Source organism: Ochlerotatus camptorhynchus, unplaced genomic scaffold (assembly GCF_037179485.1).
Source record: "Ochlerotatus camptorhynchus isolate MF236.1 unplaced genomic scaffold, CSIRO-AGI_Acam_v1.1 ptg000432l, whole genome shotgun sequence".
Classification (NCBI taxonomy): Eukaryota; Metazoa; Arthropoda; class Insecta; order Diptera; family Culicidae; genus Ochlerotatus; species Ochlerotatus camptorhynchus.
In genome coordinates this window covers 136674-158173 of record NW_027040918.1, presented here as the reverse complement: position 1 = coordinate 158173, position 21500 = coordinate 136674, and the positions used below count along the sequence as shown (strand labels likewise).

The window sequence follows — 21500 nt, the reverse complement described above, 5'->3', positions numbered from 1 at the left end:
ATAATACAATGCATGAACTGACATTACGCTGCTTTTACTGCATTTGTTTATTCATGTGGTCATAAAAATTACATGAAATTTTCGACATGATTGTAGTGCATCCACTTTGATGTGATATCAAAATTATTTTTTTGCTGTGTATGTATACCTGCTAACCTATCAAAATTCTCTAACCAATGAGATTCCGTTTACATACGGACTATCACGCTTCACGCTCACTCGATTCTACTCATTATTTATTCAACACTAACTCTATCTACTACACATGGGACCGTTAATTTGTATACTGTACTTCAACGACGTGCATCCAGTGATGCAAAATATTATGACACTCACGTGACACTCGTCTTCGCATCAACCAACAATCGCTGACAGATCGTTTTGTCACGCAGTGAGAGTTAGAGCCATGGCAAACAACAATCACCAGTAATGGTCGCTGCTCACAAGCAAAATGTTACACTCGCTGCTGATAATGAAAAGCACAACGACAGATGAAGACTTCTGCAGTATGATCATGAGAAAAAGCGAAACGACAGATGAAAATCAAAACAATGTCAATGTGTGTGAGTTACAAACAAAGCAGGCAACATTAAACGGAAGTTGTTGGGCTCACTCACATAGGCAACAAAGCAGCAACTGCTTCAAAACGAGCACAGATGAGTGTCGTGATTGTCAGGAATGACCAGATCGGTGATGGATCACAACAGAAGACGTCATTCACCAGTTGCTTTTTACTTCTTTCGTCAACTTGATGGATGGTCATGGAGAGTGCTTCGACGAGCACATTGATAGGAATGTACAAAGCGTTACTACCATCAGCTGTTTGATGATGGTGATTGTGATAGGTCGCAACTCTGCGTGCATCGAAGCTCCTCGGTTATGATATGCAGATGACCTCAAAATCTTCCTACGAATCTGCTCCATTGCTGACCGTCACTTTCTTCAACGTCAGCTGAATGTATTCGCTAGTTGGTGCAGGTTAAATAGAATAGTAGTGAACCCAGCAAAATGCTCCGCTATTATGTTCTCACGAAAACAACAATCGATAATATTTAGCTATGGCCTGCTTGGCTCGACAATCGAACGCGTGAATCAGGTGAAAGACTTGGGTGAGGTCTTGGATTCACAGCTTTCATTCAAGCAACACATTGCATATGTTGTTGATAAGGCGTCAAGAGCTTCAGGGTTCATTTTTAGGATAGCTAAAAACTTCACTGATATCTACTGTCCAAAATCTCTCTATTGTTCGCTTGTTCGATCGACGCTTGAGTATTGTTCAGCGGTTTGGAACCCGAACTACAACAACGGTGCCGAGAGAATTGAATCTGTTCAACGTCACTTTCTTCGTTTTGCGTTGCGTAGATTGCCTTGGAATGATCCGTTTCGATTACCCCGTTACGAAAGCCGTTGTCAACTTATCGACCTAGAACTTCTCCGAACTAGAAGAGACACAAGCAGAGCCCTAACCGTGGCAAATTGACCTGAATGTTCAACCCCGATCGCTTCGTAACAACCTTATGCTAAGACTGCCTCTACATCGCAACAGAGTTGCATCTGTTGTCGAATTTCATCTCTCCCGTGATGCGCTTCGTCGAAAGTTTTCTTCTGTTTTCCGCCGGCAGGAGTAACTGACTATAAGATATATGTTTTTTATGTTATGACCATGCTTTAATGTATTTTTTTACTAAAGTTAATAAGGATAACATCATTGGGGCTTCATCCAGCCTGTGGATGTAAAACAACAATATAACAATAAAGTCGGAAGGTAAATCACCTCGGACACCTTGTTGGCAATGCGGTCAGATGCACTATGTTCGGGATTGTCCATTCTCGAATCATCAGTGCAAATAGTGTAGCCGTGGCTGCTACTCCAATCCAAAATCAGTTCAAGCTGGGGAGGAGAATAAGTCATCCATCAAATCAAGTAAATCTTGGAAGGCGAAGTCCCGCGGCGTAGACATCGCGAATCACATCGCTCAACACTCCAGCAAGCGGACGTGCCCACTTTCATCAACGGCGTGGCAACCAAGGTGCAATTGGACACGGCAAGCGACATCACGGTAATTTCAAAGCAAACCTGGAACTGTCTGGGAAAACCTGACCTGGGAACGATCAAGAAGCTGACTATTGAGCAATGAATGCGTCGGGAAAGCCACTCGATTTTGTTACTGGCGGGTAACATTGTTTTCATATGTTTAGTACACGGGATATAGCTGTATTTATATTAGGGAGACTATTTAATCGGCAACGGTCAATTTGAATTCGTTGCTGGGTGGCATAAGTGGTCAGACGATCGAACAGCTAAACGATGAGTGCAGGTGGGTGGTGGCGATATCCACTGAACTCGAAGAGAGTGTGGGCGAAAACTCTCCCTGGAGAGAGTGACAGAGCCCACAAAGGAGGAGAGTGAGCAGATAACGGAGGCTGGGGAGTTTAGAGCCAACCACCGAAGTCGCAAGAAGTGCGCTCGTGTGTCGTCCAGCGAGCAGACTGCTAGTGCTTGAGAGAAATCTCGAACTGTGGGAAAAAGTGACGATCACCCGGCTATCAGTAACCACGTGCATAGTGATAAGCCGTACTTTTGCGGGATCACCACACCTCTCGTACGATCGAACCCCGGTCATAATCCGTCCACCGACGGGCTGCAACTCAGCCGCCACCCGGCCACCGCCCGGACGCCTTCCAGCTGCTCTAAGTAACCGGCCACCTGGCCGTAACTCGGTCTTCACTCGCTTCAACTCGCCTCCCTCCGGCCGCAACTCGGTCTTCATCCGGCCGCACTCAGCCGCCTCCTCCGATCGAACTCGCCTTCATCCGGCAGTATACCCGGCCGTCGTACGAGCGTCATCCGGTTGCTACCGGCGACCATCCAGTCACTACCCGGACACTACCCGCACACCACCCGGCCACCACCTGGTCGCCTACCGGACGCCATCCTATTGTCACCAGACCATCACCCGATCGCTACCCGTCACCACCAAAGCCCAGTCAGGTTTGTTTGCCATCAATTAATAAATAATTTAACCGTTGACCGTAGCGTTTGATAGGATCCCTTGTCCGAAAACTCTCCCACGCCCGTACGCCTTGAGACCCGAAACTATCAGAGGTCGTGAGTGCCCATCCCGGGAGCTGTCGTAGGCTTAGACCTGCAGCTTGGGGCTTTGGCAGGTCCTTCTCCAGGTCCTAGCGGTTCCGGGGACGAAAAGTGTCTTATAATTTGATGGGTGAGTTCCAGGGCGAAGTGAGCATCAACGGCAAAATTGCTCAAGGAAGATGTTTCGTCACAACGGCTGCCAACCTCAACCTAAAGACTGGAACGCGCAAAAATTGGTCGACAAAAAAAACTCGTTTCTTTCAGTCAAAATTCATATCACAAAAATCTGAACCAGAAACTAATGAAAATCTAAACTAAAAAATAAAGGAATGATCCGGATGCTCGATTACCCTGAAGCAGTGCTGAGATTTGTCATTGGGGGTTATTTCGAGAGTCGAAGTGACTTTTGTCACTAGTGAAGTGAAAAAAGTCACGTCGTGGTGACGTGAGTCTCTGTGCAAATCAAATGGAGAGTCACGTCACCACGACGTGACTTTTCTCACTTTACTAGTGACAAAAGTCACTTTGACTCTCAGAGTAACCCCCATTACTTTTGGCGGACTTTCGCGGGATATTGACATAATTGTTTTTCACATAGTCACTGATAGACTAGATCCTCAAAAACACCTTCGTCAAAATCTCATTCATTTTTCGTCAATGACAAAGATTCACCTGCTGGCAAAAAGTGTTGTTTCGTGCATTCTATGTCACATTAGGTATTCCCCTTTATTCTGCGAGTCACGTGACTCTCTGTCACCGGTGAGGTGACAATTTTCACCTCGTGTGAGGTGACTCTCCATGTAAATCAAATGGAGAGTCACCTCACACGAGGTGACAATTGTCACCTCACCGGTGAGAGAGAGTCACGTGACTCGCAGAATAAGGGAGATTGTTATCCAAGCAGTTCAAGACGAAGATGCTTGTTCACTTCAATGGCTCCATGTAATTGTTTTGCTCCAGTCATTAAATGTCATTACAAAATTAGCTAATAAAAAAAAATCTGCACATGTTCGTCACTGACAGCTTTGTCACTGAAAATTGACATAGTTTGTCTTGACGATGACTGTTAGCTCAAATGAGTGACCAAATCCAAATTTTGAGTATCACCGTTCATTATCGAGACAAATGGTCGCTTAGGCTTGACAATATGAAGCTATTCAAATGGAATTGATTTACCCGGTTTAATATGTACAGCAAAATTTGATAAACCATGGTTGATTTCAGCAATAGATGTTGCTGGGAAAAAATTACGTCTTTTTTTAAAGGCAAAAAACTGAAAAACACCTCGATTGAATAAAGAGAGAGAAGGATTAGTAATTTCCATTTAATCCCACTACCTTGACAAATACGCGTATTTCGTCGTTTGTACTAATACTCGACTGAAGAAAAACATCGCATTTTACCGAATATATATTAACCCGGGTACATTTTCACTTAGAAGCTAGGTAAACTTAAATTTAATTTCCTGTAGGAGCAGGTACTCCGCTGTTTACTCGTTGATGTGTCCTGGGTATTAACTTGAAAAGCCATGTGTGTCCGTTTCCATGATTCCTGTTGAGAAAAGTTGAATTCCGTTGTTTGTTGATCTCGGTACTCTCTGCAACATCCAGTTTCCATGGTGTAGACACGGTTCGTAAAATCGTGATGTCCTTTATCGACAGTTGGTGGTCCTCTGTGAAGATGTGTTCTGCAACATTTGATTTGAAATCATATGTTAGGCCTTTTTCCTCTTGGTTTTTGATGTTATCAACCTCCGCTATGTGTTATTTAAAACTAGTTGCTAAAGTTCTCTTGGTTTGTCCTACGCATACTTTGTTACAATCATTATAGCTTATTTTACATCACCTGCTTTACCTTTCCCTAACACAGATTTTAAAGTTGAATTCCATCCGGTCTCATCTAACGGTGTTTATTCAATCACCGCGTGGTAAATAGTGGTGTTCTCCAGTACACAACGAAAGGTTCCCCGCAAGCAGCTAGCTATCAAGGCTGCCCTCAACCGCTCATGCTCGTCGTGAACCACTGTAGGCCATATATGCCAAGCGCGCCACCCTCGTTCCAAACGACATACAGCTCGCCAGTCTCATCCATGTTGAACACCTTACTAGCTCAGCATTACTTTACCATCAGGACAAAACGGTTCTTTGTTTAAGGGTTAATTTTCATTGAACATTTGCTAGCCTTGCTGCGAGTCGCATCACCCCTAAAGTTCTTTGATAATGTACCCAGCGATTCAACGTTTGTAGTCAAATGAGTCAAGTAATAATTCTCGCAATGACCATCTCAATTAACCAGAAACACTTCGAATTTTAGCAAGAAATTCCTCCAATCAATTTTCGATTTTGGCGTAAGACTACGTCTGATTTCTATATGGGGGTACACTTTGTGAAAACCGAAAATGGAAAGACTTTGAACGTTAATAACTCAGCTGCCCCTGGACCAACTTCAAAAATTTTGTTACCAATCGATCAGAAATATTTCTATAAACTTTTGAGAAAGTGATAAATGTCAAGCATTGCCCAAAAGCTTTGAAATAACTAACAAATCCTCCAATTGCGTACATGCATATGCTGCTTCCCCAACACAGTCATCAGAGAATCGTTTCTAGACGACGAAACATGTCGATGTAGGATTGCTGCTTCCCCAAAACTGTCATCAGAGAGTCGTTAGTAGACAAAACAAGTCGAATCGCATTCGCATTCGCATTCTTCGGGCGTGTGTGAATAGGGAGGATGTAATTGCACTCATCGCCATATTCAGAACCACACGCCCCCAACCACCTCACAACATGCTCTACAGAGTTTTAATCTTGTAACCAAACTTGGAAGCAGGAGTCCAAGGGATTTTGATCGATTCTCTTCAACGCCCTTCTGTTTCGTTAATAACTCGACGGCATACACATCCGTCGATACGTTTGTTGTTCTGGATGATAGAAGAGCATAGCAGAATAAGTGCGAAATAGGTTAGTGAAGCCATGGTCATCAAAAAAGGAAATCGATGAACAGAAGTTACTTTCACCCTTTTGCTTCTAAGTCCCTTAAGTCAGTCGTCGTCATAGCAATGAAAACCAGTATCGTACCACTTTGGGTTCTTGGGTTACACCTGCTGCTTGTAATTCTGCTGTTCGACATTTTCGAAGGACCACCAAAAAAACATGAATTTTCTAAAGATGGCTTAAAGTCCAATTATTCGATTTATGATTAATCGTAAAGATTTTTCTCAGCTATTCGATTAAATATCTATGGAATTGTTAATTATTTGAGCGCGTAACCGACATCCTTATTTATACTCGTTTGATTTAGCGAAGTAGAGCAAACAAATAAAAGTACTAATTTATCTGAACAGGCATAGAGAAGAACCATGACGGGAAACAGGATCATAAATTCGCCGAAAAAAGTGTTAAGCGTCTTTCAGTTTAAGGCTAAGATTTACCAACTTGTTGAGAGAAGGAGTTGACGGAGAAAAACTAAAAAGGTGCTAAGTGGACACTGATAATATGTGACTGCGAGTGCGCAATCATTGAACCAATTTGCTGATCCAGCTGTCTACACGTTATCATCATCTTCCAAAGGCTTTAAGCCTATACTACCATCGGCCTTTTTCAGGGCCACCAAGATTTTCCAAAAGAGTTAAATTTCTGAACATTTCCTAACTAGAATTCATATCGAAAGATTCTTTTCAGGGCACTCAAAGTCATACTAAAGAGGATACACAGAGAGAACCCCGCTCACATTCCTATTCATTCACAAAACACAAGCTCCTGCTGCAGTTTGTTAATAGCATTTATTATATAAGATCATATAGTCCTACGTCACCATTGCGTACTGCTGTCTATGTAGTTTTTTTTTTCTGGAAGACTTTAAGTGGGGAGTAAGAGTACTTAATTTGCGGATGAGCCCTAAAACAATATTTCATTACTCCATATTTAAAAAAAATCATGATAAATTTAGGGATTTTTTTAAGTTTAGGTCAAACCCAAAATCATACATTTTTATCTAGTCCCGGAATTTTTCAAATTTGGCAAAATCTCAGCATCTAAAAAAACGATAAATTTCTGGAGTGTTGAAATTGTTCACCGAAACTTTTAATGTTAAAATTTAATTGAAAGCTTTTGACACAAATTGGACCAACAACGCTCCACTATCAAAGGAGCATAATGCGAAAAAACCATTTCAACCAGCGTAGATCATCTTGATTTGTGAATCGCTTTGTCATGTATTTGAAAGTAACCTGTAGACGACAATCTTGCGCAAAATCAGAGACATCAACTAGATAAAAACCCGACATTGACTCGACACGAACCTGACATGTGTCCGACACGAATTCGACATTGTGTGGATATATCTTAAAATTTACACGACACTAAACCGGATACTTATTTTGTGAATGTGAATTTTAATCCAAGCCGTTTCTATTCTATTGCTGGAATTGACACTAATACGTTGTACGAAACTAATTGCAAGGTTTAATGGTGCAGAAGTTTTTTTTTTCAAGTTCAACATGCTTGAAAAATTCGTTTGGTCCTTCCGATGTTCCACCTCCGGTAGTCGTATTTTCAAGTTTGCAGTAAACTACTCATGTTATAAATTTTGTTCTGAGCCAGTGCACAATAATTTGCACTCACTGCTGAATTTTGCTAGCTACTAAACAAAGTACAGGTTTTGATTTACTTCATTCGACCCTACCAACGCAAGATAAGCACAAACATCTTTCTCAACTTCAGATTTTCATTTCCCTACATAGTTAGCACTCCGAAGAACATAATCAGCACCCATCCGAAAGCGGAACCCACATTTGGCAATTGTTCTGCTCGAAATTGAAATAAATGGAACCTCTCGGAAAAGCACACACTTATTTTCCAGCTTCCCTGAAAAGAAAGCAGCAACATTATCTTGTCGACAAAGTTCCTTTCACTCACTATACCTACACAAAGAGGTAGTAACTTTCAACTTTTGTCACCACCGCCACCCATTCCGCTCACTGGCACAGTCAGTCCTTCCGTCGTCGCTTGAATTTCTCTATTATTCTCCTGTGTCGTCGTTCATCTCATCATACAAACTTACTCCCGTCGTTTACTCATCGTCGTCGTCGACTTCGGATTCTAGTGTTTCTCTATGGGTAGCTATATGTTGACACCCCCTCCCGAAAAAAAAAATACAACGACGATCTAAGGAAAAGCAAACCGGAGATTCTGCTTTCTGAAGATTTTTCAGTATAATAGTTATTTTCCCCTACTAACCCTGTTTCAACTGGAATTGGCATGAAGACAACGGTGGTACATGGGACGAGGAGAGGTGAAAGCTTTTGTCACTCGATGTCCCTTTGCATCCATCGTCCAATGAATGAATGGTTCGGTAAACAGGCGGAGGTGCTGAGCTGGATCGCAATGCGAGGAGCACACGGAGAAATGTTCGGAATGCTGTTTTGAAACTAGCTACCCGAATAAACGAATGTAATCTTCTTAACTTTGCACATACGGTTACTGTTGAACAATTTTTGAAGGAAATTATACGCCATGATTTGATAAGTTTACCATGGACAACGAAATATACTTGTGAATAAGATGAGTTCAAGACGGATGATACCAATGCATATGACACTGCAATACATCTCGGAAAACGCGCGACTGTGGTGGAGTACAGTAAGCCATCCATATAGGTTACGCTGATTTCTTGTATGTGATTAGTGTCCACCATAAACTACAGAAAATCAGCTCAATGGGTTGAAAGATAGCTGAGAAATAGCGGTGGGTGGACGGTAACACCCACCACATATATGGATGGGCTACTGTATAGTTATCGGGTCATGATTTAGAGATTCTCTACATAACTGAATCCCGATATAGCGATGAATGTGCATTCGAGGCTTGAACTTAAAGACGCCGAAAGGAAAACATTCTACGATGGAATTAAACATAAGTGCTTCGTTTGCAAGATCGAAGGGTGGTGAAAATTGTGAATGATTAGGAACAATCAAAGCAGAATTACCAAAAACATTTTCACTCGGGTCACCACACATCAAAAAATTCCACTTCGGAAGAAGAGCGGAACACAAACATTTGTTTCTATTTTGTATGTCTTCAATTATTACTATCCACTCTTTCGGCGTTTTTCATCATTCTGAGCGTCACAGAGACACATGGAGGCATGTCCAGTCCGTTTCTTTTCACACCCCATAGAAAACAGCAACAGCACGTGTCACCACCGTCGCCATGAGTGTGTCGAGGGAGAGTCCAAGAACGGAGAAACGCTCGTGAAACTGGATCTTATGAATAGTTGAAATCCAAGTCACACATAATGGCACTTGGGTTTCCTCTTTTCATCCCTTTAATTTTCTTCCCTGCCACCAGTTTCATCGCACAGCCTCCCTCATTGGCTCGGGGAGCCCATCAGCAATGGAAAAGGATTCTGTTTGTTTCTGATTTCCAAGAAGGCGAGAATTGTATGCAGCGTTTGTGCCAGTCAGCTCCCATCCGGAGGATACGAATTCGAACGAGAGCGAAGGAAAACAAAATGAGAATGAACCACCAGCAGAACTGGATTAAGTTCACACTTTTGGATTATTCTACTACCTACTTGATGGGCCCCGTGTGGGCGGACATGTGCCGCAACAGGAGCTGAAGGGACCATTATACTGGCAGCTCTGTTGGGTATTGTGTGTCTTGTTTAGCAATTTTCACACGTTGCTATTGTTTGCTTCATTGTAGTTTATGATTGTCATTTGTTTGAAAAGAGTGCAGTTTTTAGAAAAAAAATAAAGAACCAAAACATATAGGATGTGGCAGCTATGCAACTGCGAGGAGGTTATTGTCGTGGTTATTTGCATTTGTTTAATGTAGCTTTGAAGCTACTGCTGACTGGTAGCTGCAGATTAATAATTTCTTTCCATATATTATCTGAATGTACTGGGATGAAATTTTTCGAATGCTTGGAAGTGCTTTGACTGAGATTTGAAAAATAAACCTGACCACTCCAAGCATTTAAAATTATAATAATCGTCTTCAATAAAAAGAATCACTCAGGACAATTTCAAATGAGACGTTTGTGGACATGCAGCCTATATGACATCAATGATCGTTGCACACAATTAAATAAACCTAATGCCAAATAGAAGTACAACCATCCAAGAATGTTATGGAACTAGTCTGGATACAACATACTTTATCTCTATATATATCTTTATTTTATCTTTATCTCTATCTCTATCTCTATCTCTAATTCTATATCTATCTTTATCTCTATTCTCTATCCTATATCCCCTATCCTCTATTATCTATCCTCTATCCTCTATCCTCTATCCTCTATCCTCTATCCTCTATCCTCTATCCTCTATCCTCTATCCTCTATCCTCTATCCTCTATCCTCTATCCTCTATGCTCTATCCTCTATCCTCTATGCTCTATGCTCTATCTCTATCCTCTATCCTCTATCCTCTATCCTCTATCCTCTATCCTCTATCCTCTATCCTCTATCCTCTATCCTCTATCCTCTATCCTCTATCCTCTATCCTCTATCCTCTATCCTCTATCCTCTATGCTCTATCCTCTATCCTCTATCCTCTATCCTCTATCCTCTATCCTCTATCCTCTATCCTCTATCCTCTATCCTCTATCCTCTATCCTCTATCCTCTATCCTCTATCCTCTATCCTCTATCCTCTATCCTCTATCCTCTATCCTCTATCCTCTATCCTCTATCCTCTATCCTCTATCCTCTATGCTCTATGCTCTATCCTCTATCCTCTATCCTCTATCCTCTATCCTCTATCCTCTATCCTCTATCCTCTATCCTCTATCCTCTATCCTCTATCCGCTATCCTCTATCCTCTATCTCTATCCTCCTATCCTCTATCCTCTATCCTCTATCCTCTATCCTCTATCCTCTATCCTCTATCCTCTATCCTCAATCCTCTATCCTCTATCCTCTATCCTCTATCCTCTATCCTCTATCCTCTATCCTCTATCCTCTATCCTCTATCCTCTATCCTCTATCCTCTATCCTCTATCCTCTATCCTCTATCCTCTATCCTCTATCCTCTATCCTCTATCCTCTATCCTCTATGCTCTATCCTCTATTCTCTATCCTCTATCCTCTATCCTATATCCTCTATCTTCTATCCTCTATTCTCTATCCTCTATCCTCTATCCTCTATCTTCTATCCTCTATCCTCTATCCTGTATCCTCTATCCTCTATTCTGTATCCTCTATCCTCTATCCTCTATCCTCTATCCTCTATCCTCTATCCTCTATACCCTATACTCTATCCTCTATCCTCTACCATCTATCATCTATCCTCTATCTATACCCTATCCGCTATCCTCTATCCTCTATTTTTATCTCTATCTCTATCTCTATTGCTATCGCTATCGCTATCTCTATCTCTATATCTATCTTTATCTCTTTCTTTATCGTTATCTTTATCTTTAACCTTACCTTTATCTATATTATGAGCAGGGGCTCTGGTATTCCTTCATCTTCATCACAATAAAATAGGAACTCTTTACAGCTAATTCTCAAAATTCACTCTAACATTATTTGCAAATTTCTAACCAATATTATAATTAACTTCGGGATTCTCGCCAAAAGTCACCAGTCTCATAAAATTTTCGTTTAAGTTGCTTTGACCAGTACAGATACAAATCAAATCATCTTCACTCAAAAATATTACTAAACTTAGAAAGATTAAAATTTAATCATTTTATGGTTAAGCAATATTTATACATTGGTCTAATTACTTTTCACTTTCAAAATTATACTAAGTTTGAATAAAGATGAAGAATTCGTCCAGTGTATACCAAGGTTCATATAGAAATTGCGCAGTTTTCACGGCAAATTAAAACGTCAAAACAAATTCCAAAGGCACCCGGCTCGCATCGTAGCCCGTTTTTTTCGCGTCTCGCGTCGTTTTGTCGGGTTGTTTCTCGCGGTAGTTTTGTTAAAATATTGTATTTGTGAATGTCAAAGAAAAATAAATAGGCTACAGGTAAGTATTCGGTAAAATAACATCATTAATATGATGTAATTTGTAATGCATCTTTTTTCAGGATGAATAAAGTGTTTGAAGAGCTGGGAGAGGAAGTTTCGGGTGAATTGGTGGGTAAGTAGGTATCTGCTCAAAATGAAAGACACCATGAAGATGTTGAAAAGGCCGGATGTTGTACATACTAAAGACTGAACATTTAGCATTAGACAATACACAACACCCAGTAGACCAGTAGGGAAGTATCCGGGTTGCGCAAAGTTCCTCCGGCTGAAACGAGCATCGAACCCTCGCTTCGTGGCACTTACTGCATGGTTCAAGGTGGCCTGACAGGCAGGATTCGTGGATCATCGTGTGAATTTCATATTTTCGTTAAGCCCCAGTCATCTATTTGCTTGATCATAAGGTTTATTCGATCTACAACACGCAGGCCAATTCGCTAGTGTTCTCACATGGGGGCTAAGTTGCACAGCAGCAGATGACAAATCAATAAAGTAAAAAATATAATTATAGTAGCTATCATTTCCAAATCGTTTCTTTACATCTCTAATAGAGATTAAAAAAAGAAAACTTTTGTTTACCTTTTTTCAACATCAGTAGCTTCAGCAATCAAAAAATGCACCCTTACCAATAAACAGACTTTATACATGATTCTAATATTCCCACTTTATACATTTGAGTGCATAAAGCATTTTTATACTAAGCATGTACTCTATCCCTTTAGTCCACGCTATGGGAGAATCGGTGTTCACTCAACTTAGCTGAAAATAAAGACAACCTTAACAGATTGACCAACTACCTACATGAATTTGACATGTCACATAACAACATTCTCTTGATCAAGGCAACCCCTGAGTATCGAAGTCAACATTTGTGTTTGTCCATTCGTGGCTGGATGTTCATTATCGCCTGTGTTGTTGTCAATATTAATATTCTTCTTAAGGTGAATCGCTGCGACATCCTTATCCTCGGAACCACTTCGAAACTTTAAGCGCACAAACATCAGCTTCTACGACACGTGCAACATTCCAATTGCTACTCCACGTTTGCTGTACTGCAGCATACATGAAGCAGAAATTTCAGGTGAAATTGGGCACTTATTTCCGAGATTTGTGTAACTGAAAATTCGAAGTGGAAGTTCATGTTCAAGTTCAAGTCCATGTTCCTCTACAAGGAATCACCTTAATCTTTGTGGGGATACACAAACATAGCCCTGAAGAACGTGTCGCGTTGGTTTTCACACACAGATCGAGGGAAAATGATTGCCTCTTGCTGAATTGATGATAATATAGAGGATTTAGGGGTCAATAGTATTCAATAGTGCCCAAATGAACTTGATAACTTTTGGATTGGATAAGCAAGCACTGGTGAACAATGGTTCAATGCGAACAAATCCAGACAATATAATTCACAGTAGGCATTGGTTGTCAGGATAAGTTCATTTGTTTACGTCACGACTTCACCGGACCAAGCACGTTCGATTCGATCCTGCACGCTCGAAACGACAATCCCGATCTATCCGCTCCTGGCAGTTTTCGATCGAATTCCTAGGCAGGAATTGTATACCTCGGTTGACCGGAAGAGTTCCCCGGAAAAATGAAGTTCTGCAAAAAGTTCCTTGTCTGGCAAGCGCTACTCCTTACATGTGATAATAAATGGTGAAAACAGACACTGGCTTTGACATTCTGATAGGAATTGCATAGAAATACTCTATGAAATTTGTTCTGAAACTCACTTCAGAATTACTACCATTGAATACTCCTCAGAATAGCTCTGTAATATTATTCAGAACTATATTGAAATTCTCATTAGACTTCACTGAAGTTCTTCCTTAAATTTATTTAGAATTATAAACCCCATAATTATTTTGGAATTCTAGTCAGAATAAACCTTTGCAAGAAGGAATTCTCTAGTTCTTCTTTAAATTCATCTTGAATTCTCCATACATTTTTCCAAAGGTATTCTCGTTGATTTTTTCCTTAAAAAATCTCTAGAAATGCTCACAGTATGCTTTCCTCTGTACTAATAAAGTCACCAAGTCGATTCAAAGTAAATCTGGACGCACGGTTTAATACACCACTGCGCCCCTGGTGATTGAAACAAAAAACGTTTGGCAGGCATTTGTTGTGATTGAAACAAAAAACGTTTGGCAGGCATTTGTTGATGTTTCATAGTCCTCTCCAGGCGGGTTCGTATTGGTGCGATTTGCGTGTGTTAGTGAGATGAAATTTTTTGTTAGCTGTGAGAATTTTTTTGTTTGCTGTAAGAACTGTTATTCTAAAGTAAAAATAAACAACAAAACGAAAACAAACCCTACGCTTGCACGGTAACAGTCAAATACCCTTTTATTAGTAAAAGTTAACCCATTTCGAATAAAAGTGTCTTTACTCATTAATGAGTAAATTATTTTAACAACAATGAGTTTCTGCTAACAGTAGCTAACAGTTACTACTTCATTGGTATAATAAGTTACTACTTTTATTGACAATGGTTTCACTTTTACTCAGAAATGGATGTTTGATTCTTACCGTGCACATGACAGTATACGCTAGTGTGCGTAAAACTATATTCTTAGTTTAGTGTTCGTGAGATCCTGCTTGGAGAACTCAATTGACGAAGAAATTGGTGAAAAGTTTTTCTCGATTGATCGACGCATCCCGAAATTACGGATCATGGAACTTGAGAAAAGAAAATTAATTATGCACAAACATGTAGAGAACCCTTCGTGGTCTGCCTTAAAAATAGCAAAAGTGTTAAAATTCCCAAAGTCCACGGTGAGCCTTGTAATCAAACGTTACAAGGATACTCTGAGTGTATGTACAGTGTCACCAATGTTTGTGCAGATCATGATGGCATCTATCACAAGTAAAGTGCGACAGTTCGTTCGAAACGATGAAATGTAATAACTTGTTATATATCGTTTGAAAGCTGAATAAATACCATTTTGTTTGACGTTTTGATCAACCGTGTATGTTGTTTAATTCTTGAGTTATGACCACTTGAATGCGTCCAAATTTATGTACTTTGAATCGGGCTTTAGGTGGGACCTACTGGGAGAATTCCAGCTAACAATCCCTCAGAACTAATGTGGAATTCCACTAAGAACTCCTAAAAAATTCTGTGAATTACTCGGGAAGTTCGAAGGGCATTTTTGATTATTTTTATGTAGAATTTGTATGCATAGAATTCTTTTTATATTTGCCCCATTATTCTATAGAAATTTTCACTGAAGTCCCACATTCTTAATGATTCCACTCAATACAATACTTCTAAAAACAGTCCCATATCTCCATTAATTCGAGTTAAAAATTTCTATAACAGTTACAAAATCCAATCTTCCTTCTTATTAAATTCAACGCATTTATTTCTGTAAATCAGTTAAATTTAAAATATCAAAGAAAATAAGATGTTCACCAGAAATTATCCGAATTTTACGACTTGGATAAAGGTCTTTAAAAAGTGGTCAGTTTAATATAATAGACAAAAAGTGATTGTTACCGACGAAGTAAAAATTGCCTTCACTGTCCACAATGGAGTGGGGGGCATGAGCACCCCTTCCCCTCCCCATGAAGCCACCAGTGATGAGAACATAATGAGGCTGCTAAAAATTTTGATTTTGTGTTCTTTATCCCAAGTAACATTGCAGGTTTTATCGTGGTTTTATAGCATTCTACAAGTCTAAATCATGGTCTACAGAACCCTCATAAAACCAAAATTGTTACTTGGGATGGCTCGCATGATCAGTTTTGGCTCTAGTCAGAATCTGGCCACATAACTAAAGGCACCGGAACAGGTTCGGATGTGACCAATATTCTTCTTCTTCTTCTTCTTCGCATTTCAAGCTTATTGCTTATAGCATATTAGCTTATTGCGTACTCTCAACTTAGTATTCTGGATGCATTCCACAGTTTTTAATTGAGAGCTTTTGATGCCGGTAACATTTTTGCATTAGTTTATTATTCGACATTCAGTGTTCACTCGGCTGTCGACAGACACTCTCAACGTGTGTCACGCGATTGTCTATTTACTCGGCAGCTACCATTGTGTGGTCCTCTTCAATGTTCTTCATCAGCAGTTCTTTCGGTCGATGCGTCGTCGACTTTGGAAAGTAATCGTTTCGTGCTGAGTGTGTGAGTGATGACCACAAGGGTGGCCCAAAATAGCATTTTGCCTCACCCTCCAATTTATAGCTTAGGGTGTCAGAAACAAACTTTTGTATGACGACAACTCTGGGAAATCTTGCGTCGAGATCCTTCAAATTGGACCAACAACCTTGAATTCGTGAAAATCATAAAGAAATGCGACTACTTGTGTGCAATTAATGATCCGGCAGAACGTGCACTAGGATTGGCAGGAGATTTGAATGTGCACGGTCCAACTACCGATGTTGAAAAACATCAAGTAATATTGACCAGTGCTAAGAACAGAAAACTTCAAAATAATAGCATTTAAACCTCTGTAATCAATAATGTATCAGCTACAAATATTAATTAGGATTATTATGTTGATGTTAGCTGTAAATATATGAAGAATGATAAAAACTGGAAAAGATGTGTTTTCCTATTCCTTCAGTAAATCGTGAATATCTGAGCGAAGTTTTAAGATAGGACCAAATTGTTTTCGGTAAAGTTGTTTGTGATAAAATTTCCCATCAAATGTATTAGATTGATACTAGCTCTATGTTTGAACCTCACTTTTGATGATTAAATGCCATTAGGTTCCAAAAAAATCATTGTTTAGAGAATTAAGAAAATTGTAACACCAAAAAAAACAACCCGTGATAATTTTTTTTTTCTTATAGTTGGAACCCTAAACAATTTGTAAGAAAATTAAATTGGTTAGGTTTAACTAGATTTGAAATAATTACAAATATTGTTTTGATATAAGCTAAGAAAAAGGGACTTTTTCCATAAAACTCAAATAAGCAACAAGCAGCAACATTTGCCAGAGTTGCCGTCACACAAAAGTTTATTTCTGACACTCTAAGCTATAACTTGGAGAGTGAGGCCCCAGTTTTCCTGACGAAATTGTATTTTGGGCCACCCTAATGACCACGTGTTGCGTCCATTGCTGCAATTAAAGCGATCTGCCCCCATTTGGCGATACTGTCATACAATGAAATCACTGGATGCGGATCCTATTATTATGGAGGAGACTTATTGGATAGCGGAAGATAAAGTGTTTATAGTCATCTACCTTTTGACTCTAGTTTTACGATTTTGTGAATGGTGAACAAGATTCCTCAACTCTGTAAAGTTAATTCGATTGAGCCTTATCAAATTCATCAATAAAAAAAATTGACAGTGAGCATCTAACAGGGCCTAACTTTTCTCTTTTGTTAACAACTCGCTTTGATTAACATTTCTCGGTCCGTTTGTTGTTGTTTTTGATAGCCAATACAACCTGTTACAGCTCTGTATTGGAAAAATTTCAATAAATTGCTTCCTTAGCTGTTGAAATTTAAAGAGAAAATCGATGAAGGGAATCGACCATCGCAGTTAGGCCCTTATGAATGCCAAGCGGTACGGTTACAATAGAATTCTAGAACCACTCGTCGAGGATCTGGAAAAGCTAGAAAATGGTGTAAAGGTTTACTTTGGCCAAGAGGAATACTTAATGCGAGGAGCGATAATTGTAATAGCTGGGGATACACTAGCGGTTCATTAGCTGTTTGGTTTGATGGGACCTCCCGCCAATATGTTTTGTCGAGAGTGTACAATATCTAGAATTGAATTTCATGAACATCCCGTCATGAATACGTACGTACTACGTGACGAACAGTGGTATAAGGAGAATCTAAATCGACTTCGAAAAAAGAAAATAACATCAACGGAGTGTGGATTGAAGCCCGCAGGATGCATCTTAAACGACCTTCAGGAATTCCATATAACAAAAAACCATTCATTCGACACGATGCATGATCTGGCTGAAGGAGTGATACCGATAACGATTCAATTGGTTCTTTCTCGATACTACAAAAATAAGAAGCTTGGATTTACTGTTGATTTTATCAACCATCGACTTGCAACATTCAATTATGGCTACCGTGATAGAAAAAATAAGCTATCGTCCAACATTACTGCTCAAATGCTTCTTCAACCTAAATCTCACCGAATGAGACAAACGGCGTCTCAATATCTACTTTTTCTAAGAGCTTTCCCGTTCCTTTTCAATCATAAAGTACCACATGATTGTCCATATATGACTCTCATAAGTTGCCTCATCAATATAACTCGTATATCGTTTTCACCAACAGTCCCAGATTTTCTAATAGCGGAACTTGAAATTGGAATCACAATGTTTTATAAAATGTAATTTGATTTATTTAAACGTCGTCCAAACAAATTACATCATCTCTATCACTACCCAGACTGCATTCAAGAAATTGGACCGTTGCAACAATATGATTGTCGTGTTTTTGAAGCAAAAAACAAAAATATAAAAATACAGATGAACGCTGCAAAAAATTTCAAAAATGTATGCCTCAGTTTAGCTAAACGACAACTGTTTGCGCAAGCTATTAGCATCGCAGAACGTCCGTTCAAATATTGTTTGACTTACCAATCTGGAAAAATGTTTTTAATCAAGAATATGAAATCAGCTCCCTTGTTGATTTTCAATTCAGAGGACCGATGTTTTTCTCCCAAAGAAATGGTATTCAATGGAGTTCAATTCCGGACTAATTGTGTTGTATTAGTCAAGGATACCAACCTAAATGGGCTCCCTACTTTCGGAGAAATACGAGAAATTGTCGTGATAGATGACAAAGCCAAGATTCTACTGATATTGTGGGAAACAATTGATTTTGATGATGTGCTGCAGGCGTACCAAGTTGAAAATACAAAGCAAAGGATGTTAGTTTCTCTGGAAAACATACATAGTCACACTACTTTTGCATTTTGGAAAACATATAATAATACACCCCATTACATATCGAAAAGAATATATAACAACGATTATTAATAACAATTGCTAAGTTATCAACTACTGAAAAAATACAAATTTTAACAGTTCACGAAGAAATCGTCGACGTAGAAACGTTTTCGCTGCTGGATGAGGCTGATTTCAATCGTTTGAACTTAAACACTGGACAGAGGAAAAAAATTCAAAAAATTCAAGCTGAAATTATCAGCAATTCAAAAAATACTACAAAGGAATCTATCAAAAATGAACTTTATGAGTAATATGAATACATCGAGCAAGAGGACGAACTGGGCGTTTCATTGGAAAAGGTAAACTAATTTATGATTATAGAACAGTTGCTATATAACGTTTCAATAATTCTTCATTTTTTAGGAATTTGATATTGACTGTGTGTTCCAACAGACACCAGAAGGCCGCAATATTATCGAACTGTTGAAGGAACAAAATTCGATCAACAGCAAATTGATCAAAGCGATCACAACCGTCCTGAGCGAATACCTTATCAATAGGTTTGGGTAGTAAGTTAGTTTTAATTAAGCTTAATCGTAGATTGTAACGTGTAACGTATGGTATTTTAGTGTGCGACAAATAGTCCCTTCATGTGTTGATAATGCGGTAAAGTTGCGATTTGAAATCTTTTTGAACAAAATTGGAAATAGAATTACTATTTTTGTTTGACCTATGCTTCTATGATTGTCCTATCGAGTCATTAGCGCCAAGCATGATTGAAATGCAGTATATTCATAAAAGTATATTTATATTCATACTACTTCGTCGTATGAGACCTATTTCGGTAGTATTCCATATAAACAATGGAAAAAAACGTGCCAGCTAAATATTTCCAATTAAAAATTTATGTTCGTGAACATTACTGTACTATAAAAACCTTCGTGTTAGATCAAATTTTATACTATGCTATGACCTAGCCTTAAGGTGATGCTCTAAGAAAGCCTTAGCGTGAAACTTTAAAGGCACAAATGTCAGCTTCCACAAAACATACAAATTTGAAATTGCTACTCCTTGTTTGCTGTGCTACTTTCACGCTAAGGCTTCCTTAGAGTATCACCAGTTAAATGCCATTCATGATTGTCAACACAAGTACACTGAAGCTACTTTACAACACTATAAGACACAGGAATTCGCCGAAGAGCGCGGTGGGTAATGCAGATCACTCATTACTATTGGTCGGCTGTCCATCAAACTGATTTTTAGTGCTGACCTAAGAGGAAGAGGAGACAACTGGCTTCTTACTCTTTTATCTCTATCTCTATCTCTATCAATATCTATCTCTATCTCTATCTTACGCACTTCAAATCGGCCAATCACGAGCTGGTTCGCGTTTTACAGAAAAGTGGTTCGTTTTCGCCCCCGTATTGTCTCCTCTTCTCTTAGGTGCTGACTAGTTTATGTGATTCAAACTGGTTATATACACACACAAATCAACTCAATAGATTAAAGCTGATAACTAGCAGTTGGTAGACTACAACTCCTCCCACTCTCTTCGGGTGATTCCTGTTTCATAAGTGCACGTCGGTTTTGAAAACATAACACGGCAGGGCGAAATTAAAATCACAATTAACGAAAACTAATTACAATAAGTGTTACTGTATTATGTACTTTTGGCCTAGAAAAGTTGATAGGCCCTTTTCAAATGTTACGCGAAATTTTATTAATAGATTTTTTGCTTGGTTTGCTTATTCATAGCCATCCAAGTGCACATCATAAAAATGTTGTGGCACTATCCCTGGTTAATAAATATGATGTTTTGAAATCGAACAGCGCAGATATGCCGCAAGTACGTTAACTTTTTTATAATATATCCATAATCATGTATGTGTTTATTTACATTTATGTTTAGGCCTTATGGTTCTATCCGCTGGCCATGGTAGACATAGTGGCAAGTTGCACTACCATATTGAGTACATGGTGAAGAAATTTGAGAAGCAGATTCGTCGAACAAAGGAGGAGAATGCTGATTCTGCAAAGGCACACAACGCTGCCAACGATGATTTAACCGGAGATGAATTGGTTGATATGGTAAAATTTCTTGCAGGTAATATTCTAAATATTCAATATAAAGGTTTCCGTTTTTTTTTTTTTTTTAGATTACTAAACTGAAGTTCATTGTACCATCAGAAGCGTCGTTCGAGATAATCAAAACCAACTGGATGAAAACAGTTGAAGCTCGAAATGTATTGCGAAAAAAGGACAAATCAGAAGATTTGGCAGACAAGATGACTGACATGTTTCCACTGTCAACTGCATTCAATGGACTATTGGTATTAATGCACTATAATTACTTTGTAACAACTTCATTCTAAGTTAACTGTTCATATATTTTTTTAGATAAACTTGGATTTCACGCAGATGTTTCCTGAAACTATCGAAAATAGCAGCAACTGGAGTCTGCTGCAAGATAAAGTTCTAACAAAATTCAAACACTTGCACCCAACTGTAAACACTCGTAAGAAATATTTAATTGTTCGACATGTTCCACTAAAATT

At 39.1% G+C, this 21500-nt stretch overlaps 1 protein-coding gene and 1 pseudogene across 1 annotated transcript in view; one reads left to right on the top strand and one right to left on the bottom strand.

Moving 5' to 3' along the window:
* The window catches only part of LOC135711402 (uncharacterized), a 170498-nt gene that overhangs the window by 118103 nt on the left and 30895 nt on the right, over positions 1 to 21500 (bottom strand). The window lies entirely within an intron of this gene.
* Positions 19366 to 21500, top strand: part of LOC135711342 (uncharacterized) — a 59548-nt pseudogene continuing 57413 nt past the window's right edge.